Here is a 10393-nt window from a genome sequence, read left to right on the forward strand (position 1 = left end):
AGTGGTCAGCACTGACAGAGCTCAAGAAATGTTTGGAAAACACTCTCAGGAACGCGGTGTGATTCCAGGGGTGTCCTGTGCAGGGCCAGGAGCTGGAGTGATGATCTTTGTGGGTCCCTTCCAACCCAGGATATTCTGTGATTCTATGAACTGTGTCTGCAGGCTGGGAATTTTTTACGTACCTGTGAGAAAGAAGGGGTTGCAAGGAGAAACCTCTGCTCTCTCAGCTGCATGTCCCTCTGAGTGTCTGGGGTGCCTGTGGTTTGTTCCATGAGCATCTCGGGGTGCATCCTGGTACCCGTGGGACTGAGATTCCCTGGTCCACCTGCAGCCAGCCTGAAGGAGCCTTGGCTTGCCCTACACGTCAGGCAAGGGCTTTATCTCTGAGTCTCCATGACAGAGACTCTCCATCTCTCTGTCTCATGACAGAGCTGTAGGAGTGCATGAAGGCTCTCATGGCCATGGAGGCTTCATCCTTCATACTCACTCTCCTGGCCAAGGAAAAGTCAGAATGAAAATTGCTCTGTAAAGCTGTGGTCGCCCCTGAGAATTATCCATCTGAGCTGCTGGCTGTGTTCCACAGGGCGAGAACTGGAGCTAAGCATTTTCCAAATTATAACAAAACCCAAGGAAGACAGATGAGGTTTAAAGCATTGTGATCCAGCCTGTGAAATTTCCTCTGTGTTTCAGCTCAAGCTGTAATATTATGATCAGCATTAAAAGGCTTGAGATGCTGGCTGTACAATGGAAATACTGCCTTTTGCACGCTACTAAACCTGGAGGTGTTCACACACTCATAAACTGATACAATTAAAAGTGTCTCAAGCATTTTAGAAAGGCACCATGATTATTTTTCCTTCTTCTGCGACAAGGCTTGCCACCCTTCCACATCTATTAGTATTACAAATTTCAACAGGGAAAAAGAAAATCAATTCCACTTGAATATTATTTTTGATGGCTGCTCTAACTCTTCTGATGGGCCCAAACAAAAGACTCCAGTTTAATGTGTGTGTATTTTGAGCTGTGCCCCTTGCTGACCCTCCAGTTTAATTTCCGTCCTTCAGATGAGATGAATGAAGCGTGAAACAGGTCATATCTCAAAACACTGACACATGGGTTACAGACAGAACTCACAGGCAGGAGAGGCAGCCAGCTTGTAGATTAAATCAAAGCTGTTCTGAATAGATGGGAGGTCAGTGAGGGCCAGCTTTGACATTTGATAGAACCTTGTGATCAATCAACTCCTTGGGTCTCACAGATTTCTTGATGACAACACTCCTTAAAATACATAAATAAATAAATAAATAGATAGACAAACAAACCCAAATGTAGATTCTTCAAATCTACAAGAGGACCTCTGGATCGTGTAGGCAATAAGGATTAATTATTATCAGAGATGATAATAGCAGGAGTTGTTTAAAGCAGCCAGCATGGAAGTTAGTGCTTTTTAATTGCCAGCATTTTCTCTACTTGCAGTGGCAATAATTTTTTGCATGGTGTGTATTATATCACTAAGATTTTGGTAATAATCCAAAGGCGTGATAGCAAATCCTGGTTGTTTATGGCACTTGGGAGTAATCAGAAGGAGTCCCTGATTAAAAACCTCCGATTACATTGAAAGGAAGGATGAAGTGATATCCTGGCCCCTGATGAAATTTATCCCCTGCTGAGTCATTCCTGCCAGGATGATTTATCTGGAGGGAGTAGGAACATCTCTGAGAAGCAAATGTTTGGCTTTGGGCATGGACCATATTACAAGAAAATAAGCAAATTTTCCCACAGGAGGAAGCTCCTCACTGTCTGTGGACTTTGCCACATGAGCACACTTGGGCATTAAAGCTTGTTAGAGGAGTATTTGCACCACATCAGACCTGCAAATGTACAAACCTCTGATGTACAGGAGAATTTTCCTACAGGTAGACCCCAATGGAAAATCATGCATTTCAGTGGTTTTGGAGACAGAGTTAAAATTTCAAGGAGAATATGTAGCCTAGGACTGTTTGTCATGACCAAATGGAGCTGTGCTCTCACAAGGTTTCAGGAAGATTGTTTCAGTTGTATTTTTCTGTCACTTAAAAAAATAAATGATGTGGTTTCTTACTCCCCTTCCTTGCAAGAATTGGAAATGCAGGATCTATTTCTGGGGTTCGCTGTGGAATCTCATTAGAGATCATTGTGAAAATATTGTTTTTCAAGAAAATATTAAATTCACGAAAGGCTGCCAGAAGTTTCTTTTTGGAACATAAAAGAAAAATAGATGCAAAAGCCTTATTTGATGTCAAGGGATGTGCTGTAATGAAATGGAGAAGAGCTGATGAGGAAAGCAGGATTTGGAAGTTGGTTTAGAGAACAGTGAATTTCCCCAATGAGCCACAAACTTCCCTGTGTGGTCTTAGCCTCTAGCTCAAGGTTCATAGGCTAGGGCTAACATTTCCTTACCTTGGGGGATAAATTCCTTTCATCCACAACAATATAAAGACAGTAGGTACTGCAGTGATGGAGAAGCTTGTAAGTAACTTGACAGGCAGAGTAATGGGCCTGTGTTTCATTGCTCTGCTAAGTGAGACTCCCTGGGCACTCCCAGGCACACACTTCCAGGAGAAATGAGAACACCAGAAGCCCTTTTTGCTGAGCTGTGATCCCAGGGACACGGGCTGGGTGGGCAGTGCCCTGAGAGGGCAGGGCTGGGCAGGGCCCCTGAGCCGGGCAGTGACCATCAGATGTTAACTCTGGCAAAAAACCACTGATAATGAGAAAACAGGAGAAGGGAATTTGCTGATGATAGCTGAGGAAATGGAGCTAGAGACTCTCGAGTTCCTCTTTCACCTCACCATTCCATCTCTTTTTGACTCTGCACAGCTCTAGTTCCCTGTGATTTTGAAAATTGTGTCAGGAGACTCTTGGAAATTAAGTCCATTTGCATGACTGCCATGCACCCATTCTGTCCAAGTGTCACCTCAAAAAGGTCTAGGGTTCAACACCAGGATGTTGCATACAGGATGGTGAATTATTAGGGTTACATGCAAGCACTGGGTAGAGCTGGTTATGAATAAATTAAAATGGAGCTGTAAATTAGCAACTTACATATGTTTCAGTCACAGAATCATAGAAATGTGCTAATTTGCAAGGGCCCCATCAGGATCATTGAGTCCAACTCATGGCCCTATGCAGGACACTGTGATAATCACACTGTGTGATATTGTCCCTTATTTATTTCTTTCACTGGAGCCCCTCAGTCCACACAATGTGTGTTGGACTCTTCTCTAGTGCTTACCAATCTCTTTTCTCTGTGGTAATCCACATCCTTCTTGTTTTCATCAGTCATTTCAGTATAATGATCTGTAAATGGCCTTTTTTTCATAGGACACCCCAAATCAACACCAGCTCTGTGCTTGGAAAGAAGAGGAAGGTAACGACGTTATTGAAGTCACCAAAATGCCAAATATCTATTCCCTGTGAAGAACACAGGTTTGGTTTTCATGAAGAACTCAGAGCAAATGCTGTTTATTCAATAAGAAATGCACACAGGGGCTGCTGCTTGTGATCAGTGATTTGGTAATGCTTGTGAGAGCCTTGCAGCAAGAGCCTATTTTAAGCTGGAAGGATTATCCTGGCAGAGGGACAGAGCACCCTTTGCTGGGAGAAAAGCCCCAGAGCAGCCAGCCCTAGATTGGAGCTTAACCACTGCTTCAGCTGAGGCTCTGAAACAGCTCAGAAAGAATCTGGTTAAATACAATGTGTAGCTGCATTTTCTTGCTTTATTTCACTTTATAGGAGCGCTTCTCTCAGTTTTATAATTGACAAGTTAACTCTTTGCCCACTGGAACAGTGAGCTGTCTTCCTGTCCAAGCTGGCAATGGTGTGCAGAGGTAAATCCAGCATTTCCCAAGCAAGGATCAGCACTGCAGGCAGATCCTCAGGGAACCTCTGTTCAAGGGCAGGGCAGAGGCTGGGGATGGGGCTGTGCAGGATCATGTCCTGCAAAGCTGAAAGAATCAGCTGGTGGAGGGCAAATGCTGAGACCTGGGGACAGCTTTTGCTAGGGAGTAATGTCACTGTCTGCTGGAAAGCCAGGGATGTGCAAAGATGTGCCCCAGCAATAGGAACCTCTCCTGTGTCATCCTTGCAAGGTCCTTGCTGCAACGCTTTTGCCTGTTTGCAGTTCTTGGTCTTTTTACTGGAAAGCCTGAGGCATTTAACATGCTGGCCCCCAAAACTGTCCTTTGCTCTCCTCAGGCTTTAGGAGATGAGCTCTGGCATGAAGAGTGAGCAGTGTGAGCTGTCTGCAGGCTTCTCAAACACCCCCTTCTACCATAAAATCCCCAGCCCTCCCCATCTTCAGGGACTGCTACTAAAACTATTTCCATTTTTAGGGATCTGTGAGAAGCAAGTTTTCCTGAAACCATTACATATTTTGTTCCTATTCCAAGTGCTGGCTTTGACAGCTAAAGGGCAGCAACCAGAAAATATTTTGAACTCCTTCCAGTGGAGGGAGGAGCAGATGCAGACCTGATGTGATGGAATACTACATTTGGTGCATACACACGCCTGCATCAAGTGCTAGCAGTGAGGTACCAGAGTCCCCAAAACCTTTAGGACACCCTTTTCCCACATTCCCCCCCCAGTCCCCAGGATGTCTGTGCCTGGTGTAAGATCCATCTCTTGCCTGCCTCATTGTAAGGAGCTGTAAAATACAAAACCCACTCTTTAGATGAAGTCTTATGTTGACAGATGCAGAAAGACATGAGGCAGAAGAAAAAGAAACTGGTGGAGTTGATCTTTATTGCTATGGTTTAGAAAATATGTCTGAAGGAAGCAAGAATGGTCCTTTTGAATCATTTCTTGCATTTATTATACAGCCTGTGGGAGAGAGGAATGCTTGAGGCAAGCTTGCTGCACAATTTCTTGTAACAGTGCCTGCTCAGTCTGTGTGTGCTGGAGAGCCCAATGTGATCAGAGCCATTTCTCTCCTCCCTGAGATTTGTCCTTTTTGAAAGCCTCTTTTGACTTGAGCACCTGGGCTGAGATAAATCAATTTGTCACCACCATGTTTGATCTTCTACTCTGAGGAAGGACAATTTTGGCAAAAGGTGCTTATTCAGATAGCAGAATCAATATTTAGGAGTTTGGTTTAACCCTTGAGGCACTGAATTTTGCTCTTTTTTTGCATTAAGCAAACATTTACAGTACATATATCATGGAGCCATGGATTTCCAACCATGTAGCCATGTGTTACATCTCTTTTTGGTTTATTTTTTGGGGTTTTTTTTAACTTACACAATCATGAAAATTAAAAGGCAATTGAAATGCTGTAGGAGGAATTAAAAATAAGATTGATACATTATTAGTCACACCATCATTTATTTGGGAAGTTTCTGCCCTATTTTTTAATGTTAAAAAATCTTACTCTCTCCTAATTCAAAGATTTCCTAGGCTCTACAGAACACTATTTCTCCACTTTTATTCACAGTCTGAAAAGGAAATGCCACTGCAAGCTGCCATGTTTTTCACGCTTCATTATTGTACATTTTCTAGTACGTAATGAACTATCCCCATGAAAATTTGCAGTGAATTGTCTTGTAATTGCCTAGATATGAGGGAAAATGTGGTTGAAGTAAAATAACATTAATGTTAAAAATGGGAAAATTGCAGTTAATCCATGTGAAGAGAAATAATAGATCTCATCACAGAAAGAAGCAAGGGTGCTGGTGGAAATGGGAGCTTGGCAAACCCTTGGGATGCGGCCTTGGTGGAGGAAGGACATAGCAAAGGCATTATCACAGGGGCACATCTGCCAGGTGGCCGTGGGGAACCTGCTGGAGGTGCCACTTCCATCCTTCAGGCTTCTGCATAAGCAAGACATTAGCTAGTAGAGGTAAAGACTGAAAACCTCAGTTGTTATGAGGAGATAGAATGGTTAACTTGTGAAAAATCCTACAGCAGGGCCAAAAAAGGAGGGGGAAGGAATTAGTGAAAGGGTATCCTAGAAGTGCATGTAGAAAAATAAGGGCCATTTTAAGAAAGATACAGAAAACACAGATGTAAATACAAATGTGAAGACAAATGTGCAGTCCCCAGGGAGGTGATCTTTGTGCTGCGGGATTTTACAATTTGGGCTGGAGAAAACTCCAGGGGCTGTCACTAAGAAGCAAATCATTTGCCCAACAGTGAGCAGGACTGAGTGATCTAATAAAGCTTTTCCGTTCCTCGTGTCTGGGGCTGGGAAATTAATGCTGGATGTGGTGCCAAACTCTGTATGTTAAATGGGTCTCTGTCAGCGGCGGGGAGAAGTTAATTTCCTACGTTGATGATAGCACAATCCGTACCACACTGTACCAAAGGAGAGGCAGGCACTTAACCTGGGAGCAGGGAATGTTTATTTCATGCTTGCCTTGGGGTAGGAACTAATGGTGAATCTTGTAGGAACAGCATGCTAGATACCATCTTGTCTTTTATTTAAGTGTACTGATTTATCTCCTACGGGAGGTGGTGGAGTCCCTATCAGCTCTTGAGTCATTTAAAACTGGAATGAACAAAGCGCTCATGAATAGACTCTGGGGAGCAATCATGAACTGCTTGGGGATGGACAAGATTAAATACCAGGTTTTTATCCAACTCTGGTGCTGCAGATATGGAGCATTAATGGCTGGGGTGAGAGCAGGGCACTGGAGTGAGAGGCCGGTGGCCCCTGGCTGGGGTCTCACCCCATCTCAGTGTGCAGTGGTGAGCAAAGTCCCACCACGCTCCCTGTGGCACAGCATTGGAGACCAAAACCTTGCAGAGTATTCCAAAGGTGTGTAAAGCAAACGCCCTCAGGGTGTGGAGCTGTGTGTGCGCTGGTTGTGAGCCCACATCCACCTTCCTGGTGCTTCTCCCACCCTCTCCGTGCCACGCAGGAGGCAGCTTTGGGGGAGAGCTGCAGAGAAAGAGCCTGTTTGTCACATGTCTACAGGGCGTGAAGCTCCCCAGCCATAAATACACGGGGCTGTCAGCGTGACAAGATAATTACTTTATTGGTGGGTTTTCAAGAAAAATGTGGGCCAAAACTTCCTAGTTCCACTCATCAGAGAAACTTCATTGAATTTAAAATCACCATTCTTCCAAGTGAAACAGATTTGGCCCTAAATCATAATTCATCAGTTGCTGGCACCCTGCAATTTAAATCTTTTCCGCAACAAGGAAATAAATCTTTTAAAAAGTATATTAAAATCAGTATTGATTATTCCAAGCAGGAGTGCGGCATTCAGAGCTATAAATAATTTTTTTTTAGGATCCCTAGTTAAAATATTTCAACAAAACTGCTGTATATAAAAAAAAAATCACTATGGTTTAATCATGTGGTAAATTGCTAGGATTTTTGTATGCGGAATTTATAGGGCACCATTTCTTTTAGATTAAATGGGAATGTTCCTGATTTAGCTCTGATTACTCATCTACAGATGGGGTTAATGTCATGTGTCTCTTTGGGGATGTATCTTCTTAAGTAATGATGTCCTTATTGTGTGCTCTATGGATCCGTTGTCAAGACATCTTTAAATATATCCTGGATGGCACATGGAGGTACCAGTAAATTATGTGTTGAATTAACAGGTAATTCAATCCACCTTGGTGTTAATCTTATTGCAAAATAACAAGCTACATAAAAGCCATTTAAGTGCAATTTAAAAAAAGAAAAAAGCTCTATGAGATATAATCTCTTTAATCGAAACCAGATTTTGTTCAATTACTTTTAGTCTCCTCTGTAAAAACAGTGAGGCCACATCCACTGTATCTCCAGAAGTGCTGTGTCTGTGCAGCTGCACACAGGAACTGGACCGAGGTGCCACCAAGGCAAATTTGTGCTCCACCACCATGGGGGATGGGGTAGGGCTTGGAGAAGCAGCTGTTCCTGTGCTCCCTGACCTCCTCCCTGGCCTGTCTGATGTGCCTGGGACAGTGCTGTGTTCAGGGCTGATGTACCCTGCACCTGCTCCTGTCACCTTTGCTGTGGCTTTATTGACAGCTTGGGGCACTCGGTGTGAAAATCTCACAGGTGTGAAAATGCTCCTCAGCCCCTCAGGGGAGGAAGGAATGGGGTGGGGATGAGCAGTGCAGCCCCCTCGGGTGGTATCTCCCCTCCTGGGGCTGTTTTTTTATGGCAGTGAGGGCACCAATAAACTCCAGTGTTTTCAGTCCCAGGAACACCTCACACTTTGCTACAGAGCTCATGTCCTTCTCTTCTGCCCCTTGGGTATCTGTGGTTGAGGGGCCAAAGCAAGGCACTTTGCAAGGGTTTGCACCAGCAAATTATAACCCTCAGAAACAAGTTCCTTTTGCTTTCTCCTTAGCAATTTTCGGGTTCATCAGCTATGCAAAATTATTTGATTATCTGCTGAAGAAATGTCTTTCCATTGCATGAATAATTGGTTTTCTGAGAAGTGTGCACTGTTTTGGTTAATTTTTGGTTTGTTGCTGCCAGCAAAAGGTTTCTCAGCTTCTGCTGGCCTCCTACTCCGCTGCCATGCATTCCTAAAATTAGTGGAAGAATTACAGGTTTCACATCTTTAAGTCAAATGCAGGATTCAGAAATGTGCTTTTTCCCCATGACTGGAGAGCTTCCTGTTTGTGAGTGCACACTGTGGGGGCCTTATGGCAGGTTACTTTGAATGGTTGAAATTTAGAATTAATTTCTGGAGAAAGAGCTTTATTCTTGGAAATGCTCTGTGCTATGTACTCCTTTCTTGGAACAATTTTCAGACCATCCTGTCACAACCTAGCAGCCAGCAGATGGGAAATTCAGAGCCTAGCAATCCCTTCCATTCATTCCACTGCTTTTCTGTACATAGACAGTGTTAATCCCATTTAGGTTTGGGTTTTTTTTCAGAGGGATATGGAATCCCTTTCTGAGAAATGGCTAAAAAAATACCTCAGTGTGAGCCTGCAGCTGGACTGTAGAAGCAAAGATATCTCAGTTTGAAATCATGGGCCTCAATCTGCTAAAAATGCAGCTGTGGTCAAGTCTTGCTACACTCAATTTGTTCAGAAGAAGAATTAGTGATTACTGGTATCCCTTGCCCACGGAATTTAATTCACCAGGGAAGATGGACAGCTCTGTTAGCTTACACACAGGTATGGAGATCCATGTCAGGCTACCACGCTCTCTGGGACATCAGGTGTGATTAATATGAGCATAAATGAACAACAAAATAGTTTTTTGAGCAGTCAGAACTGTAGAAGTCCCCCAAGAACTGTGTACAAATCACATTTCTTTTTGTATCAGCAGCTCACTAAGAGGTGAGCACCAAAGAACCATTCCTAGCCCCCAAACCTGTTCCTCCTGACCACTGCACTGCCATGAGCTAAATCCTGCCTTTGGATCCCATTAAACTCTGTATTCCCTAAGGAATATGGTATAGAAATTGCAGCCACGGAAGGGAACAGCAACAGTAACTTTACAATAATAACTTTGCTCCTTCCAGCTTCTGGCTGATGGAAGGCCAAAGTGACACATGATATGTGTCAGCACAGTGTTTGCAGCTGCTCCAGCAGCTCACAGGAGGCTTCCCAGGGCTGCCATTCCCCTGCTCTGTGCCTTTGCCCTGTCCCTGCAGCACCCTGCAGCTCACAGCCCCGTGGGACAGCCCTGACCACCAGGGCTGGCTCTGCTCCCCACCACGGGCACATTGTCACTGTGTCCTTCAGGCGTCCTGCAGAGCTCACCTGTGGCACCCGAGCAGCCAGACAGAGCACGAGTGGGCAAGAATCAGCTGCACTGTCTCTGTCCAGAAGAAAATCTCTGTGCTGAATACAGCTCTGCACACCAGATAAGGCTTCTCAGATGAAAAACTGCTTCCCCTTCCCGGCGGAGTCTAAAATTTCCTCTGATGGCGATGATGCCCCGAACAATGACAACCTTCATTCATCTCCTCTGGCCAGCAGAGAGCTGGGAGTTCACCTTTTAAGCTCTTTCACAGCACTGAAGGCACATAAAAGCCTCTCATCACTGTTCAAACACAGTCCTCCATTAGGAGTTATTGAAGCAGGAGCTGCTTTCCCTGCTCCAGAGCTCTCGGTGTGGGATCCTTCCAGCCCCGCCTGTGGCACCGGCCGCGTTTGCTGTGCTGGACACTCCAGCAATGATAGTAATTAACCCATCAGCCAGTCCCTTTCCAAAGCCTAAATGTCATACCTCCTTTCTACCTTTGTAGAAAGGTATGTCATTGTCATATGTTAAAAAAATAAATAAATAAATGAGAGTAGAGGCCCCTTTTTATTACTACAATTTTTCTTCACATGCTTCATTTGCTGAGCCACTCTTATCAGCCAAGTTCCAAGTTGTCTTTATTTGGCAAACTGTCCAGGACTCCGGGCTTGCTCCTCTGGCAAGATGTTGTTTGATCTCACATTTGTTTTC

Source organism: Agelaius tricolor, unplaced genomic scaffold (genome assembly GCF_023055355.1).
Source record: "Agelaius tricolor isolate 1412-34295 unplaced genomic scaffold, bAgeTri1.0.p SCAF_12, whole genome shotgun sequence".
Taxonomy (NCBI): Eukaryota; Metazoa; Chordata; class Aves; order Passeriformes; family Icteridae; genus Agelaius; species Agelaius tricolor.